This window comes from Dryas octopetala, chromosome 8, assembly GCF_963921425.1.
Source record: "Dryas octopetala chromosome 8, drDryOcto1.1, whole genome shotgun sequence".
In the NCBI taxonomy this organism is placed as follows: Eukaryota; Viridiplantae; Streptophyta; class Magnoliopsida; order Rosales; family Rosaceae; genus Dryas; species Dryas octopetala.
The window spans coordinates 12,583,598-12,603,902 of NC_141373.1; the positions used below are offsets into that span (position 1 = coordinate 12,583,598).

Here is a 20,305-nt window from a genome sequence, read left to right on the forward strand (position 1 = left end):
TGCATCTTTGATTTTTTTAATGAGTACACTTTTGGCATTAGAGGCTAATTAACACAGCAATCAACTCATTTTGAATTTTATGACCAAGATAGTGATAATGAATCTCATTATTCAAAATGCGTTGAATATGATCTTTCATTATTAAATCAAACTCTACAATCATTTCAATCAAACCCAAAAAATTACCATTATTATCTTGGTATAGTTTCTCATTGGTTCCACGAAAAGCCAGATTAATTATGTTTAGCAAGACATTTCACAGCAGCAATTATTCTTACTAAAACTTGTTTCCATCGTTCTTTCTCTTCTTTAATTTGCTTATGTATTTCTTTATCAATTGTTTCATTCTTGTCTAATCTGATTCGCATTTCATTCCAAGTATTCATGTTAGTGATATGCTCAATATTATTCTCATATTGTTTAAGTCTCTCACTAAGATGTTTCCAATTTCTATATCCTTCATTTGCCAAAAAAATTTTGTTGTTCACTGATTTAAATTAACAACTTGCAACAAAAACAATATACTTTGTCCAAATGCTTTGAGTACACTAGCCATTTCCTATCTTGACACTCCCCATTTGGTAACTTTTGTGCATAATGTGCATATGAAAAATGTCTAAAGGGACTATCCAAAGGAAAATTCAGATTATATTTTCTTATTGGACCTTTTTCTACTAAGAGATCCTTTGTTTTGTTATCAAGGTACGTTATCCCAATTTCTTGGTTCATAAATGTGAATTATGTGACTGCTATAAGAGCAGTAGCTAGCTATTGATTTCTAACTGTGGAGCTAGAGGTAATATATATATAGGAATTTATAAGCATGCATGATCCATCAAAGTGAAATAGGGAAAAAAGAACCGAGAAATGTAAGATTTTGAGAAAAGATCTAGAAAATAATCAAATTTAAACACGTGATAAATTTTGTGAGTTTTGTTTTCTTCTTTCCCCACTGACATAACACGTACACTTTTGTATCTAACAGAAATAATTAAATTTTATTTTTATGAGAGGTGGCTGCATCCACCCAAAAAGTTTTACAATCTTAAGTAAAAATTAATTGAAAAGTTACTTACCTTTTGATTAAAGAAAAAGTTTAATTTGAAGAAAGAACAAGGCTTATTTGCACATTTACCCCCTGACTTATAGGTTTTTTTTCAGTTTGCCCCCTCACATGTATTTGTCTCATATAATCCCCTGAACTTTTATGCCGTTTCCCATATTGCCCGATTCCGTCAACTCCGTCAACACCACCGTTAGAAATGCTGATGTGGAAGGGTAATTTTGTCATTTCAGCCGTAAAATATATTTAAAACAATATTTAAATTAATAAAATATTAAAACTTTAAATTAAAATAATATTTAAAAAATAAAATCTTTACAATTCAATTAAATTAACAAAAAAAAAAAACCAAACCCTCCCTCCCCACCCACTACGCAGGCCGGCCACCCCTCCCTCTCCACCCACTGCACATGCCCTCATCCCCCTCTTTTTCCCTCTCTCTCTCTCTCTCTCTCTCTCTCTCTCTCTCTCTCTCTCTCTCTCTCTCTCTCTCTCTCTCTCTCTCTCTCTCTCTCTCTCTCTCTCTCTCCCTGCACATGCCAACCACACCCACCCAGCCCCAACTCCACGCATCCAAGCCCCAGCCCCGCCTCACCTAGCCTAGCTCCGCCCAGCCTCACCCTCCCCCAATCTGCCCCGCCCTTGATCTCTCTCTCTCTCTCTCTCTCTCTCTCCCCTGCACATGGCAGCCACACCCACCCAGTCCCAACTCCACGCAGCCAAGCCCCAACCCCGCCCCACCCCACCCAGCCTAGCTCCGCCCAGCCTCACCCTCCTCCTCCCCCAATCTGCCTCGCCCTCGATCTGCCCCACACAGCCTAGCCTTGCCCAGCCCCAGCTCGGCCTAACCCCTCCCCCGCCTAATCCGAGCCTTGCCCCGCCCAGCCCTATCCCAGCCCAGCCCCACCCTCACTCTGCCCCGATCCGCCCCAGCTCGACCCACCCCCATCTAGCCCCTCCCCCAACCCCTCCCCCTCCCCTACCCAGCCCCTCCCACACCCTCCTCCGCCTCCCCCCTAGCCCCACCTCAAACCCACAATCCAGAGAAATTTTTCTTTTTTAATTATAAGTTTTTATTTAATTAAAATTTCAGGTTTATATTTTGAAATAAAAAAATGTGGGAGGGTTGCCAACATGGCATATTGGGTCACACAAATTACCACATGGCACAAACATGACAAAGATTGGTCCTTTGTGGCTGAAAAGACGAAATTACCCCGCCACGTCAGCATTTCTAACGGTGGTGTTGATGGAGTTGACGGAATCGGGCAATATGGGAAACGGCATAAAAGTTCAAGGGGTTATATGAGACAAATAAATGTGAGGGGGCAAAGTGAGAAAAAACCTTTAAGTCAGGAGGTAAATGTGCAAATAAGCCAAAGAACAATAGAGCCGAGGGATCTGATTATAAAAAGTTAAAAACAGTGTGTGAGAGGAGCACTCATCTTCTTGTGCAATTAATTTTCTTAGTGGGACTTCCATTACAATGCAACTTGTTTATCTTGGAGGTTTCATTGCTGTCCAATACCACAATATCTGTTTTTTTTAGAATAATACCACAATATCTTAAGATCATCTTGATGTTACATTCATAAGTCTTCTTCAACATCTCAGGTCCTGTTGTCACATACACATACAAAAAAAAAAAAACAATAACAAAATAAGTCAAGTTCATGGAATGTAACAGCCGAAACGTTTAGGATACATATTTATCCTTAAATGGGAGACTCACAAGAATGTATCCTAATTATAAATTTCTACAAAAGGACCCATTAATGGTGCTTATATATGGTAGAAAACTGATGCATATATAGTATGTAAAAGAAAACAACAAAAAACAAAGAGTGCTGCTATTTACACACTTTTTGTTTTTGTACACCATTTTTTTATTTTTTCTCACTTCACACCTCCACATACCTTCCACAATTAAATTTTATCATACACACACCTCTCCCAATTACCAGATTACCTTAACTCACCAAATTTCTCATTTCACACCCCACCTCCCAACTAAAACCAGCAACACACAGCCCATCTCCGACACCTCCTTCAGCCACCCCTACCCCCACCCCCTCTGTCTCTTCTCTCTTTCCATACACACTTCACCCCCTCCCTTATTCCTCCCCCCACCCAACCTGCGCACATGCATGCAGAGCTGCCAAGACCACGCCGACTACCCAACCTACCCAGCTCGCCGAAGAAGAAAACTAAAAAAAAAATAATAATTTGCAGGTGGTTTGGCAGATCAGTGCAGAAACCGGTGGTTTCGTTCGGCAGGTACCCGCAGAACAATCCTATTATATTTGGTGGCTACCTACCGAACGAAACCATCGGTTTTTGGCACTGGGCCGCCGAACCACCTGCAAATTTTTTATTTTTTTTTATATTCAGGGTGGCTGGGTTCCTGTCGCCGGGGTGTGTGGTCACAGACAGAGACAGAAAAAGGAAGAGAGAAGAGAGGGAAGGAGAGAAACATAAATGAAGATGGTAATTAAAGAGACTAACAGTCCACATTCGCCGGGGTGCAACTCCTTTAAAAGCAAAACCCCTCCTGTTCATTCCACATTTGCTTGCTTCCAACTAAAGCAACACACTCAACAATCAATACCCAGAAAAAAAAAAATTGAAACTTTTTTTGATTAAATGCAAAGATAAAGTGCAGCATGAGCTTACTATGGTGAAATGGCCTTGTGGGGGCAATGAACTTGCTCTCAGTTATGGGTTGAAGAGCTCTCTTCTAACTGAAAGTGGTACAGCACACGAGGAAGACATTGGAATGCTTGTGAAAGCTCTCAGAATGAGTGCTAAAGGAGGAGACTCTTGAAGTTTAAAACGTTTTGTCGTTTCTCTGAGAGCTACAACTGGGAGGAAGAAGAAGAAGAAGAAAAAGAAGAGAGGAGGGGGGGTGGTGTGTACGGGATGGGGTGTGTTGGGTGAGGGAAGGAGAAAGAGAGAGAAAGAGGGGAGGGGCTTGGTGGTCTTTTCTTTTGAGTTTTATTTTTCTTTTTTAAGATGGGTGTGCAAAATAAAAAAAAAGGTTGTGCAAATAGCAGCACTCAAAACAAAAGAGAAACAATTTTTATATAGAGTATATATTGTTATTTGAACCATCTTAACCGATTATGTGGTGTACTATGACTAATAGAAGTGGGTTAAACCTCTATTACAGAAGAAGTGAGACCCACATAGGTGGGTTATACTTCTATTAGAGAGATGGTACATCGTATAATTAATTAAAAATTAAAAATGGTTTAATTAAATAGTTTTATTTTTTTGTGCGTATTAGAAATTCTCGCATCCATATGCAGGTCATCCATATGTGATATATAAGAAACTTTTGATGACAATCATATATGCACTTTTATATAAGAAGCGTGTCATGCCTTAAAACTCGGATACGTAACAGCGACACCTAATTTGAGAACACCCAATATTATAACACGTGTACCTCAAGTATTATAACGCCGAATATTCTCAAAATAGGTTAATTATTAAAATAGTTAGATAAGAGTAATTAAATAAATAGCAAAAGTATAGAAGAAAATACTTTTATTAAAAACCAACCTCCAGGTTACAGTCGTTAAATGGTAACCATGAACAAATACAAGACTCATAATAAAGGGGGTGTATTCAATCATGACTTTTAAAGACTCTTTTTAAGTGACAGACTTTTATGGACTTCATAGACTTTCATAGACTTTCATAGACTTTACAGAATTATGATAGACTTTCATGAACTTTTATAGGTTTGCATAGAGTTTTATATAAAAAACTTTCGTAGAAATTGATAGACTTTCAATGACTTCTAATAAATTATATAATTGCCATGGAGGACAACAAAGATGTCAACAACATTTTTTTTTTCTTATCATCTCTCCTTTTTCTATTTTTCTAGATCTCATCTTTGTATTCTACCCGTTTGGAATTTTTTTTTTTTCAAATTTTCAAGAGTGCCCAATGGAGCATGTTGGTTCAAATGGAGAGAATTTGTAAATTACATAGCAGAGCAAATGGGAAGTATATTGTATATTAACGTAAGATGAAAAACTATATCAAGCAGCACATGTTGTATCAATATAATTTGGAGATGGTTAGTTCTGTGTACATAATCGTGATACAAATTGTAGTTTCTTGAAATTCATGTCATGAGGTGTAAACATTGACTTGGCTCTTTCCTTTTGGTGGCTGAATCGACTCTGTGTTTTTTTTTTTTTTTTTTAAATCAGTTATGACATTTGGGAGAGTATTTGAGGTTAGAACCTCTTGAGAAAACGTTATCTTTAATTCATTTAACAACATGAAAAAATAACTTGTACATTGATTTGTAGCGCAGACGTTTTTTGTTTTTATTTTCATTTAGTTTGTTTTACTATCCTATACTTTATGGACTACAGAGCTTGCATGGCCTTCTTAGCACAATCAACATGTTGACCTTGAGCTCTCATTAATCCCTCCCCTTCCATAATCACTTTTTTTTTTTGTCCCTGCTCTTTCAGGCCACATAAGTTCCACATATGAATCATATTTGATGCAGCCTGGCCTTCACATATTCAACAGAATTCCATTCTCCATCCACACGTCCCTTTGGGATGAGAGGCTAGCAAACCCAGCAAAACCAGAGAGCTCGAGAGAAGAGAAAAGAAAAGAAAAGGAGAAGAAGAGAGAGAGAGAGAGAGAGAGAGAGAGAGAGAGAGAGAGAGAGAGAGGGGGGGGGGGGAAGTCTACTCATTTTTTTCTCTTATGAAAGTCTACAAAAAAAAATGATTTTTTTCTCTTATACTTCATAGCTAAAAGTCTACAAAAGTCTATAATCGAAAGAAATCTTTAAAAGTCATTCTTGATAGAATACCCCATGACTTTCATAGACTTTTATTTGAATACTCCCAAACTTTTTAATTCAATAAAAAGTCTTTAAAAATCAGGATTAAATACACTCTCCTAAGTCACAATAAAGGAGTTCAAAACTACGACAAACAAGCATTCTAAATTAACAAGAAAGATGGTAATTACTTTTTAGAATATTTTGTACAGCAAGAGGCAGTCACCAAGATTGATTGAGGAGTTGACAAAATGACAAGTTCAACAAAGGGCTTTTTTACAAATCACCCACCTGGACTATACCTCGATTTGCAAGTCACCACTTAACTTAAAAATTGAATCAATCTGCCACCTGAATTAACAAAATTTTGCAATCTACCCACCTCCGTCCAAGTCCGTCAATTTTTCTGTTAAAAACAAGAGTATTTTAGTTTTTTCAATTAATTTTTAAGGGATGATTTGGTCTTTTTGAATCCACATCAGATATGTTTAAGAGTTATACTATTCATACCATAAAATATTTTTTCCATACCCAAAACTTTACTTAGTATACCCACAAAATAAAGTTTTTCAAAAAACAAATACACCAACTCCCTCCCTCCCTCCTGTAATACTTTATAGTTGTATGTTCTAAAACACATACCTTGGTCTGCCATAAAAATGATATGAGATCAACTAGTGCAGCAACAAGGAAACTAGAATTCTGCAGAACAATGAAATAAAGAAAACAGAGCTCTTCTCTCACAATCCGATCCCTTAGTCTCTGATTCTAGATGGGGTGAATATTACTTTTGAGAATGCATTGATCGTTTGGAGAGGGACCTCTATTTATATGCTTCACAACAAGAGTCATTCCCATCAAGGAAAACTTGCGTGTACTTATGCAATACTAATAGTTAATCAATCCTAAGTCCACAAGAAAATGGGAATCCTTATGATATTTGGTATTGCAGCCGAAAATTTATGGCATACAAAGACCAAAACTCTAGCTGGTTTAAGTTCCTAATCAAACACTGCAGCCCTTTATTCCTAATGTGATTAGAAGACCAACACTTTATGGTTTAAGACAGCAATAAGTCTTACATTCTCCCAGTTGGTCAAATAATCACTGAGGCTTTATGTTGATTACTTTAATGGCCATGTTTGAAACTTAACCCAACTACATTCCTCTGTCAAGCCACTGTCAAGATTGAAGATTAGATATGGAACCATCAAGGCACATTGAGCATTATCATTCAAGGTCTTTATAATCACACATATCCATCTTCAAAAACACATGTGGCATCCGTCAAGACCAGGATCACATAATCAAAACAAACATTCATAAGTCCCCTTGAGAGATTACTAAGATCTCCTTTAGTTAGAAAATGAAAATTGGCTCTTTCATGAATCCATATGTGCTGCAGCTACCTTATTTTGCTAGCTATGTTGTACAGACACACCTTACTTTATTCATTTGCCAATTATATCAAAAACAAAATATGAAATCATATTTGTAAAATTAGAGTTTAGAAACATAACACCAATATTCAATGAAACATGTTACTAAACAATAACCAACTACTCTGTCAGCAAAACTTAAAACAAAAATAAACAAGGTGTGAGACACAACTCCCACTAATCTAACACATCATTAAAACCACTCAGCAACCCCATGCTCTTTACATGCTTGTGAAAAGCTGCATTAGGAAGCCCTTTATTAAGTGGATCAGCAATCATTGAACTTGTATCAATGTGTTCGAGTTTGGTATACCCTTGTTTAACCTTTTCTCTAACCAGCAGATATTTAAGGTCCAAATGCTTAGTCCCTGAAGATCTTTTGTTGTTCTTAGTAAAGAAGACTGCAGCACTATTGTCATTCCACAACTGAATGGGCCTTTCAATCGAATCAACCACTTTCAAGCTTGCAATGAAATTTTTCAACCACACTGCATGCACAGTGGCTTCATAGCATGCAATAAACTCTGCTTGCATTGTTGATGAAGCCACTAAATGTTGTTTGACACTCTTCCAAGACACTGCACCTCCAAACATGAAAACGAAACTTGAGGTCGATTTGAGTGAATCCACACATCCTGCAAAATCAGCATCTGCAAATCCTATCAACTCTAAACTTTCACTTCTTTTGTATACCAGTTTGTAATCCTTTGTTCTCTGTAAGTACCTCATGACTTTCTTGCCAGTCACCCAATGTGCTTGGCCTAGATTGGACTGAAATCTGCCCAATACACTAACAGGAAAAGCAATATCAGGTCTTGTGCAGACTTGAGCGTACATAATGCTCCCAACCAGTGAGGCATAAGGCTTGTCATTCATTTCCATTCTCTCTTGAGCTGTTTGAGGTGCCTGTTTCTTGCTTAGCTTATCTCCTTTTGTAATGGGAACTTCACCTCCTGCACAAGTCTCCATGTTGAACCTTTTAAGCACCTTTTCAATATAGCCCTTTTGTGATAGTCCGAGTAACCCTCTCTCTCTATCTCTGCTGATTTCAATGCCTAACACATAAGAGGCTTCACCCAAATCTGTCATTTCAAAATGCTTTGACAGAAACATCTTGGTATCATGTAAAAAGGTCAAGTTGCTGCTAGCTAAAATGATATCATCAACATATAGGATCAAAATAATGAAATTTCTCCCACAAACCTTAAGGTATATACACTCATCTGCTGGATTTTCTATAAAACCATGTGATCTCACCACTTCATCAAATTTCAGATACCATTGCCTAGATGCTTGTTTCAAACCATAAATAGATTTATCTAGCTTGCAAACCAAATGATTCTCCCCTTCTTAAATGAAACCCTCTGGCTGCTGCATGTATATATCTTCATCAAGGTTTCCATTCAAGAATGCAGTTTTTACATCCATTTGATGAAGTGACAAGTCAAAATGTGCTACAAGTGCCATTATTACTCGAAATGAGTCTTTTGTGGAGACAAGAGAAAATGTATCATTATAATCAACCCCTTCTTGCTGTGTGAAGCCCTTGGCAACTAACCTTGCCTTATATCTGTCAATGTTCCCTTTTGAATCCCTTTTGGTTTTAAAAACCCACTTGCAACCTATAGGTTTACACCCTTGAGGTCTTTCCATCAATTTCCAGACACCATTCTTCTTCATTGATTCTAATTCAGATTTCATAGCTACTAGCCACTTATCATTTTGTTCACTAAGCAAAGCCTGCCTAAATGTGGTTGGATCATCTATATTGTTAATGTCATGCTCGGATTCCTGCAAGTAGACTAGATAATCACCAGACAAGGCTGATTTCCTCTCTCTTTGTGATCTTCTTAATTCTATGTTGTTATTCTGAGTTGGCAGATTTACTTGATTTGCTGGTGGTTGCTCAATAATTTGCTCAGGTGGTTGAGGATTATTCTCAGCTTCTAAAGGTTTCTCATTGCTCAAGTCTCTATGAGGTAAAACTAAGACTGATGGATTCTCACTGCTATCTAGTAGCTCATCAAAGACAAAACCTTCCTCTTTTGTGTCAACTGTATCATCTTCTATAAACACAGCTCTTTGTGTTTCAACAAATCTGGTTATGTTATTTGGACAATAGAATCTATACCCCTTTGTTCTATCTGGATATCCAACAAAAAAGTAGCTAGTAGTTTTTGGGTCTAGTTTCTTTTTCATAGGATTGTATAACTTGGCTTCTGCCTTGCAGCCCCAAACTCTGAGATGATTTAGACTAGGTTTCCTATTGTTCCAGAGTTCAAAAGGTATCTTATTCACACTTTTGGTAGGTACTCTATTCAAAATGTAGTTTGCTGCCTTAAGAGCTTCTCCCCAAAGAAAAATGGGAAGGTCAGAACAACACATCATACTCCTAATCATGTCTTTCAAGGTTCTATTGCGCCTCTCTGCGACTCCATTTTGTTGTGGGGTTCCTGGATTTGTGTATTGGGCAACAATGCCTTCTTGTTGTAGAAACCTTGCAAAGGGACCTGGATTTCTACCAGCCTCATCGAATCTTCCATAAAACTCCCCACCCTTATCAGACCTTACCACTTTGATCTTGAGATTTAACTGATTTTCAACTTCAGCTTTGAAGATTTTAAACATATCCAGTGCATTAGACTTTTCAGCTATTAGGTACACATAACCAAATCTGGAGAAATCATCTGTAAAAGTAATGAAGTATTTAAAACCATCATGTGTCTGGTTAGGGAAAGGTCCACAAATGTTTGTGTGTATTAGCTCTAGCAGATTTTGGCTTATAACAGCACCTTTCTTTCTGGTATTTGTGAATTTTCCTTTTACACATTCGATGCACACATTCTCCAAGTCATTGAAATCAAGTGGTGGCAACACTAATTCTTTGCATAAGGTGTTCATTCTTTCCTTTGATATATGTCCAAGTCTTTTATGCCAAAGTTTGCATGAATTTAGTTTATTTGAATATAGGTTGCTGCTAATTGTGTTAATGGTTGAACCAGAATGCTTGCAATTCAGACGAAAAAGATTGTCAACTAAAATTCCATTGCCAACTAGAACTTTGTTATTGAAAATGCTGAAACCAAATTGATCAAACTCAAAGTTGAAGTTTGATTTAACAAGCCTACTAATTGAAACTAAGTTCCTTCTAATGGAATGTACATATACTGCATCAACTAATTCCAAAATAAAGCCTGACTCTAATTCAATCCTAACTAAGCCAATGAAGTCCACCTGGATCTTCTCTCCATTGCCTACGAACACCTTCACCTCATCCTTGTTTGGTGGTCTCTTGGTTATGAACCCCTGCAAAGAATTAGTAACATGAATTGTTGCACCACTATCAAGCCACCAAGAATTAGAAGGAACCTCTATAGTGTTAGATTCAAAACATACTGAAACATGATTAAAATTACCTTTAGTCTTTCTCTTTTCTAGCCATCGTTTGTACCTCCTACAATCCTTCTTCATATGCCCTGGTTTCTTACAAAAGAAACATTTATTCTGCCCCAGTTTAGGATTGTTTCTATTCCCAACTCTCCCTGCAAAATTAGCCCTGGCAGCAGGTTGAGCATTGTTGGCCCTAGCAGCAAATTGAGCATTATTGTTCTCTCTCGGGTTAGCTTGAATCAGGTTAACATGGTTCTTATCTTTCTCTCTTTTCTGTCTTTGTTCATCTTGTGCACAAATGCTTATCAGATCATCTAGAGTCCAAGTTTCCCTTTGAGAGATATAGTTACTTTTCAGCTGGTCGAATTCACTTGGCAGAGAGTTCAATGCAAGGTGAACCATCAGACTATCATCAACTGTGACATTGAGTTCTCTCAGCTTGGTACCAATGTCAATCATATTCAGAATGTGCAGCCTTACTCCCCCTTCTCGATTGTACCTGATATTAGTCAATTGGTTCAGCAAAATACCTTTTTCTGCCTTTTCAGATTCCTTGAATTTCAGTCCAATAGATTCAAGGAATGTCCTAGCACTGTCAGAAGGTGGAATGCCACCCCTCACAGCTGGTGACATGGATCTCTGCATAATGAGAATGGCCATCCTATTGGCCTTCTCCCACTTGACATAGTGTGCCTTAACATCTGCTGCTGCATCAGCAGCAGGAATTTCTGGTTTATTTTCCCTCAGTGCTATATCAAAATCCAGCAATCCCAAAGATATCTCAAGGTCTTGCTTCCACTTCTTGTAGTTGGATCCAGTCAGTGTTTCAATAGTGTTATAATTCATTGAAGTGTTGACTGTAGCATTAAAGCAAGATTCACAAATTAACACAATCCCCATGAAAACCTTAAAGTTTACTACATTATTAATTCACACCAGTGGGTTGAGAATTAAACATGTATATGAAGCACTATAATATGAAAATGCATGAGTTTCTTGAATAAAAAGATTCCCACGTCTGTGGACTGAAGGAATTTCTTTATTAACTCATGTAGTTTATATCACATGCCTTTCCATCATAAGTGATTTCAAATTGAGTTACTCTCATCTGTGGACAGAAAGTTAATCAATTTGATTTCAGTTATGATGCAATATTTTGAGATCAATAACTTTGATTGCAAAATATTTGAATGGACCAAGTTGCTGTGGCTCACTTGATTGATTCAAAATTCTACAGATCCGATCTATATGCTGTCAAGTGTGATCTGGTTGATTCTTGATACCAAGATCACACTTGTTAATCAATATTTTATATATATAGATATATACATTTAAGTAATCATGCAATCTTATCATTCTTAGTTTAACAGAATATTTATGATACATCAATTGAATAAGTTCAATGACAAATATGCTTGTCTCGATTAAAACAGTACACAATTTGCAGTATAGCTTGCAACATAAAAGTACATGCAGACTTGATATATATATATATAATTATGCACTTGAATTTGAAAATATGCAAGCAATCAGGTAATATACACTCATATATGCTGGTTAGTATATATATAATCGATTAATCAAAGTTTCTTGTAAAAATCAGGCAGCATACAAATCGATTTTTGCAAGCAGACATGGTTAAACGTACAGTACATAAATTATTCGTAATCTAACAATCAATCATACTTGCAGATAGAAATTGATTTTAAAGGTTAGCAATCAGATTTTAGAACATGCAACTTAGGCTCTGATACCACATGTAATACTTTATAGTTGTATGTTCTAAAACACATACCTTGGTCTGCCATAAAAACGATATGAGATCAACTAGTGCAGCAACAAGGAAACTAGAATTCTGCAGAACAATGAAATAAAGAAAACAAAGCTCTTCTCTCACAATCCAATCCCTTAGTCTCTGATTCTAGATGGGGTGAATATTACTTTTGAGAATGCATTGATCGTTTGGAGAGGGACCTCTATTTATATGCTTCACAACAAGAGTCATTCCCATCAAGGAAAACTTGCGTGTCCTTATGCAATACTAATAGTTAATTAATCCTAAGTCCACAAGAAAATGGGAATCCTTATGATATTTGGTATTGCAGCCGAAAATTTATGGCATACAAAGACCAAAACTCTAGCTGGTTTAAGTTCCTAATCAAACACTGCAGCCCTTTATTCCTAATGTGATTAGAAGACCAACACTTTATGGTTTAAGACAGCAATAAGTCTTACACCTCCCTCCTTCCACCCCCGCAGCCACCTATGGCAGACTCCCTTTGTCGGCCACCCCCTGCACCCCAACCAGTGGCGGAGCCAGGAAAACATACCTGTGGGGGCACCAATACACCATCGTTTCTTTATTGAGGCATTTCCAATTCAGTATTGCACACCTAATTTCAACTTGCTTCAAAACCTTTTAATCAAAAGTTCAAAACATAAAATAGCTTTAATTTAAATAGAAGTTTTCCCTTCTCTTCTTCTCATATGCAGTAGTTTTCTGCAATCAAATAGCTTTAATTTACCATATGCAGTAGTTTTCCCTTCTTTTCTTATTAATACCCAATCAACTTCAAGTTCAAATAAGTAAATCCTAAATCAAATTCCTGCAATAAAATAGCTTAGCCTTAGTAATTATTTTAAGTTTTTCATGTATAAAAACTCATATGGGTTGAAAAGTAGAGAACTTTATATGAAGAGAAAAACAATTTTGCAAGAACAAAAAATAGAGATTGACATTCAAAGTCTCAAAGGCACAAATAAATCAAGGCTACAAGAGGAAAACGAAGAGAGAAATCATTTACCTATTTTGGTAGACCATTGCTCATTTACCAATTTTGCAGAGCTTGCTGTAATGTTGTCCATAGAGAATAGAAGAAGACGCGGAAGGGGAGGAATTAGATGAAGAATCAGGACTGGCTGATATTTTAAGGGTATTTTAGTAAACAAGTCATGAAATTTTTTAAATTTTTTTTTTGTCTCAATAGGCCATTTTTTTTCCCCCAAAAGTTGAGTGGGGGCCTGTGTCCCACTTGGTCCTCATGTGGCTCCGCCACTGGCCCCAACTGCCGCCTCTCTCCTTCGAATCTCCAGCCCCGACCCCAACCCCTCACTTTCTCTCTTTGCCTCACTCTCTCTCCCCGCCCCTCTCCTCTCTCTCTCTATCACCAGCACCACTGAAACCCCAGCCAAATCCCAGCCCTGACCCCACATCACCACTGAAACCCAACCAACACAAACCTAACCCCACGTACCCTACCCTGCCCTGCCCAGCACCGACGCCCAACCCCACACCACCACTGAAATCCAACCCAACCCAAAGCCAGCCCCTCCCCGCCCTGCCCAGTGCCGACCCGAGCCTCATCTCTCTCTCTCTCTCTCTCTCTCTTTCTCTCTCTCTTTTCCAGATCGGAGGCCGGCTGGGTTCTCAGCCTTTTTCTGTTTCTTTTTTTATTTTCTTATTTAATTTATTATTATTATTTATATATTTATTAATAATAAATTAATCAAAAAAGACTAAAATACCCTTGTTTTTAACATAAGAATTAACAGAATTGGACGGAGGTGGGTAGATTGCAATTTTTTTTTTTAATTCAAGTGGCAGATTGCTTCAATCTTTTATTTAGGTGGTGACTTGCAAATCGAGGCCGGCGGGTAATTTGTTAAAAAGCCCCAACAAAGCTAATTCGAACGACCTCCATATATACAAATCGTCCTCTTATCCATACACAGTGCCTAGAAAGAATTAATATATATATTAAATAAACAATAAGAGAAAATAATGGGTAAGAATTACATACATTCATTGCTTTCCCTCAAGGACCCTGAGTAAGTTTAAAAACATTTAAATGATACCTACATAAAAGATTTGAAATAAACATATATATTTTCTAGAAATCAAGTTCACAAACAGCTGATAAAACATACCTCTAGTGTTTCATTCCGGAACGTAGGAACTAGGGCTTTTACAATCAATCAAAAAGAAATCTATAACCAGGACATGGTTTAGCAAATCCAACACTGAAACCGATAACACGATTTTATAAAAAATCATTTGAACAAACATCTTTGGAAAGAACCCCGAATTAATTCGTTTAAAAACAAAATCACATTAAGGATGCCAACCTGAAAACCAGCTCGCACAGCCGACTACCTATTCCTGGTACTCAATTCACTAACCTTTGGAACAAAATCAACAAAGAGGCTAGCTACTAGCGGCATATATAACAGCACTCGTCCAACTCCTAAATGATGACTAATATCTTGCACACGAGAATCTATTCCAACTTGGTAGTCGGCCACGTTTAAGCATGTGTCGTTCAGATGTTTACTGATCTCATCAATAATTTCCTGATAAACTCTGCTTCATGCTTAGCAATTTAAATCAGAAACAGAACTAGGCTCACTAATTCATTATGCATCTAAGAGATTAATAATTTGAAATAGTACATTATTCATTATGACTATATATAGATTTGTTAGAATAAACAATATTTGAATCAACTGCAACTTACTCATAAATTGATGCATCAAAATATCCGCATTCCATTAATTTTTTTAAATTAAACTTCTGAAAACACTCAGGAAAAATATTTATATTGGCACAGCTGTTAGAATGTAAAAGAATTGTTGACTCACATCCTATTTAATAGCTTAGGTTTTGGAAACTATTCAAACTAATAGTGGTAAACCTGCAAACTAATAGTGGAAAAAATATGTATCTGAAGATTCTAAACATACAATTATCTGTCTAGTTTTATGAGTGCAAAGAATATTTTAACTTATAGTGTTCGAGCTCATCTTTGTGGAGTTGACTTTCTGAGAATTCTACTAACCACAATAGTTTTGAATTTCTAAATGCCTTTCCAATTCAAAAGTTTCAAAAATTTTGGAATTTTCTGAAGTTTTTCAAATTTTCAAAATTCACTAGAAACAAAGCACTTGGAAGTTTTAGATCTTGGAAAAATGCCAACAAAAACACCAACAACTCATTAACAGTATACCATGGAATTATACTAAAAATAAGAAAAGCAACTTGATCATAATAATTTCCCTGATAAAATTTCCTTTGTACAAGCAAGTTAGATCCAACTTGGTTATTTAGATCTTGTTGAATCTGAGACCTTCAAATTTCATTAAAATATTTTGCTGAATATCTGAAAAGACACGTACAAATTAATTATCTTAGTTTAGTTTCATGAGTATTATAAAGAAGATATTAACATTTGTTGTTCTAATTCTAATTCCAAAATTTTGAATTTCTAAATCCAAGGGAAAGTGTAATAGAAAGCAGTAAATTAAATAAGGAGATATCATAATTCGAGGACATTAGTAATATTTACCCATCCATAGTAGTTTTAAGATCCCAGCCAGACAAATCTGCAGCTTCAGTAAGAGCAGCTCTCCACCTCTTTACCATATCTTTATGTTTTTTCAAATGCCTCTGCAAAACAACCACTCTGTTTTCTTACATGTGAAGGATCAACATCATAGAAAGTTGGCAAAACCACTTGGTCCAGTTATCTTTTACACTCCATGATCTTGACCAACTCCTCAAGACACCAACTAGAATCCCCATACCTCTTTGAGAACACGATGATGGAGATCCTGGACCCTTGGATTGCCTGCACCAGTTCGGATGTTATATTTTTCCCTCTTCTTAGTTCTTTGTCGTCCCTGAAGACGTCGATTCCAAACTCTTTCAATGCCTTGTACAAGTGGTCCACGAAGCTTTTGCGTGTGTCTTCACCTCTGAAGCTCAAGAACACGTCGTACTTCCAAGGTTTTGAGGAGGAAGATGAGGATGATGATGAGAAGGCTTCATGGGTGTCAAATGAGCTGTACATTCCTAGTTAGTCTAAAAGAACAAAGTCAACTATGTGATTCCCCAAGATTATAGGATCATGTTTGCTCTCTGTATTTATTTGCTTCCTAGAATAGTTCCTTAAGGGCCGTATATAAATCCCTTGTATCGCTGCATATTGATATATACAAAAACATATATTTCACCCAATTTAAGATGGTATCAGAGTAGTCGATCATGACTGTCTCTTGACCTACCCTAGCACGCTTCCACAGCCGCCATACCACCATACAAACCCAGTCCAGAACTTTGCATCACCATCAATTACGTCGCACTATCACTCGCGTCGCTCACAGCCCATAAACCAGAGATCCTTCATTGAGCCGTCATCATGGTGAGTGAAGACGACTCCAACACCCTCAAGTCAGCCCAATCCTCAGGTGATGGTGAATCAAATGCAACTACGCAGATCGTTGTCGTTCAAGGAGACAATTCCAACTTCTCAACTGGAATCAAATTGGATGAACATAATTATTCTCTATGGCATCAAGTCATAGAGATGAAGATTGCTGGACGAGAAAAACATGGTCACTTGACAGGTGATATGACCCAACCTGCAGCCACAGACCCGACATACAACAAATGGCGTGCGTCGGATTGCCAAGTCAAGAGTTGGTTATTCGATGCCATGCAACCCAACCAGATGAAACGATTTATTCGTTATGACACAACCAAGCAAGTTTGGGATGCAATCAAGAAAACATATTATGACGGTTCCGATGAGGCAAAGATTTATGATCTACATAGAAGGTCATTCATGATGAAACAGAATGGAGCATCTGTTGCCAATTTCTACAGTGGGCTCACTGAGATCTTTCAAGAACTTGATCAATTATGTCCAAGCAACATGCAGAATCCAGCAAACATTGAAGCTAGGCGCAAGGAGATTGACCGTCTCTGAGTTTATATCTTTCTTGCAGGTTTGGACAATAACTTTGATCAAATTCGAGGAGAGATTTTAAGGATGGAGCCTAAACCTGAACTTGAGGCAACTTATGCATATATTAAAAGAGAGAGTAACCGACAGGGAACCATGTCTGAAGCCAGTGTCACATCTGAAGCCACAGCCTTGGTTGCCGCAAGATCCAAGCAATCTCGGCCAATCACCTAGAACACCGACTTTACACGTAACCGGCCCCCAATGAAGTGTACCAAATGTGGTTTAGAAAACCATACAATTAAGGGTTGTTATGAAATCATTGGTTATCCAGAAGGATGGGTTCACAAAGGGCGAAAGAAGGATTCGAGCAAAGCCTTATTCGCATCATCTGAGTCCTCCCAGGAGATCACATCAGGTACATCTGGCTCCAAGGCCTTGGCCACCTCAGGTACTTTCTCTTGCACAGCTTCACTTACTTGTAATAGATCATGGGTTATTGACACAGGTGCCACTGATCATATGACATCTAGTTTTATTGGGTTGCACTCTACCAAACCATCAAGCCAAACACATGTTACTAGTGCCAATGGAACTATTTCCCCAGTTCTGGGAGAAGGGTCCATATCTCTTACATTATCATTAAGTCTAGACCACGTCTTGGTTGTCCCTTCACTCGACTATGATTTGTTGTCTGTTTCTCAAATCATTGATTCTCTTAATTGTACTGTGTGTTTTTGGCCATTGTATTGTCTTTTTTCAGGATCTTCTCACCAGGGCCGTGATTGGATGTGGTACTAGGAGGAGAAAGGTGTATTATCTGGACCTGACCGAAGACTGCAATAAGAAATTGAGTCAAGCACATCATGTGAGAGGGATGAGTCTGTCAAGATGAAGAAGATTTGGTTGTGGCATAGACGATTAGGGCATGCTTCTTTTGGTTATCTGAAACAGTTATTTCCGGAGTTGTTTTCCCAGTTTGCTGAATCAGACTTTCATTGTGAAACTTGCGTTTTGGCGAAAAGTCATCGAATTTCTTATCCATTAAGATTAAATAAAAGTTCTATGTCTTTCATGCTTGTTCATTCTGATGTGTGGGGACCATCAAAAGTGTCTACCATTAGTGGTTTTAAGTGGTTTGTCACATTTATAGATGATTGCACCAGGATGACCTGGGTTTTTCCCATGAAATAGAAAAGTGAAGTCACCGCCAAATTAAAAAATTTTCATCGATTTGTTACTACTCAATTTGATAGAAAAATCACAACACTTAGGTCTGACAATGGAGGAGAGTACATCAACAATGACCTACATACTTTTTTGAGCCAGAATGGTATTGTTATCAAACCACACATGTGCCTATACACTACAACATAATGGTGTAGCAGAACGCAAGAATCGTCATCTCTTGGAAGTTGTTCGTGCCTCTTTATTTGAGGCCCATATGCCACATCAATTTTGGGGGGAGGCTCTTTGCTCTGCTGCTTACCTCATTAATCGCACACCATCCAGTACTCTTCAGTATCAAACTCCATTCCAGACATTGACCACTCTCCTCACCATGCCGTCTACACCAAATCTAGAACCACGTGTCTTTGGTTGTGTGGCCTATGTTTAGGTATATCCACACCAGCGTGGCAAGCTTGATCCGTGTGCACTACGTTGTGCCCTACTCAAACCTTGCATATTACTGCTAATGTTACTTTCCACAAGAGTGAGTTCTATTACTCAGGGGGAGAGTTTGAGCATCCCCTGCACGGGGAGGGCTCTATCTTTGCAGAAGATACTCAGAATCATATCATCCTAATTCCACAGAATGTGTCAGAGCAGCCTCAGACAATACATGAGGATGTAGTGACTACTAACTCACCAGCTGCAGTGGTGCAACAAGAGTAAGAGCCACTAGATCTGGAGACTCCAAATAATGCTTTGGAGACTCCTCCTACAGTACCATTACCACTCATCCAGTCAGGACCTGGCCATGAAGATCTTCCATAGGTAACTGAACACTCAAACTCAAACACTTACACTTTACCTGAGTCGAGTCACACAGAAAACATAGGTTATCAGTTACCCCCTCGTACAACTAGAGGGATCCCTAAACAACAGTATGACCCTGATCCTAAATCAAAGGTTAAATACCCTATTGCTACTCATGTGTCTCTACATAGGCTGTCCCCGTCATGTGCATCATTTGTATGTCAATTATCCACTGTATCTATTCCAAGTAATGTGCAGGAAGCTCTGAAAGACCCCAAGTGGACTCAAGCAATGAATGAAGAAATGAGAGCCCTCCAGAAGAATTCCACTTGGGAGATGACTACCCTTCCTAAAGGGAAGAGAACAGTGGGTTGCAGATGGATATATACAGTAAAGTTCAAGGCAGATGGCACCATTGAACGATACAAAGCAAGACTAGTGGCGAAAGGTTACACTCAGACTTATGGAATTGACTATAGGGAGACCTTTGCTCCGTCCTGTAGCCAAGATCAACACAATTCGGGTGCTTCTTTCTCTAGCAGCAAACCTGGATTGGCCATTACACCAGTTTGATGTTAAAAATGCATTCCTGCATGGAGACCTAGAAGAAGAAGTCTATATGGATCCCCCTCCAGGATGCAAGATGGGGTCCAGTCAGAGCAATATGGTGTGTCAACTGAGAAAGTCTCTTTATGGATTGAAGCAATCACCCAGAGCATGGTTTAGAAGGTTCAGCAAATCAATGAAGAATTTCGGTTACAAGCAGAGTAACTCAGATCATACTCTTTTCTTGAAACATAGGAAAGGTAAGGTCACTGCCCTTATTGTGTATATTGATGACATGGTGGTTACAGGGAATGACCCAGAAGAAAAG

The 20,305-nt window shown here is 38.0% G+C and overlaps 1 pseudogene; it reads right to left on the minus strand.

The window, feature by feature from the left end:
- Positions 1-15,950: 15,950 nt before the first annotated feature.
- On the minus strand, positions 15,951-16,557 carry LOC147277322 (toll/interleukin-1 receptor-like protein pseudogene; annotated as a pseudogene).
- Between the last annotated feature and the right edge of the window lie 3,748 nt (positions 16,558-20,305).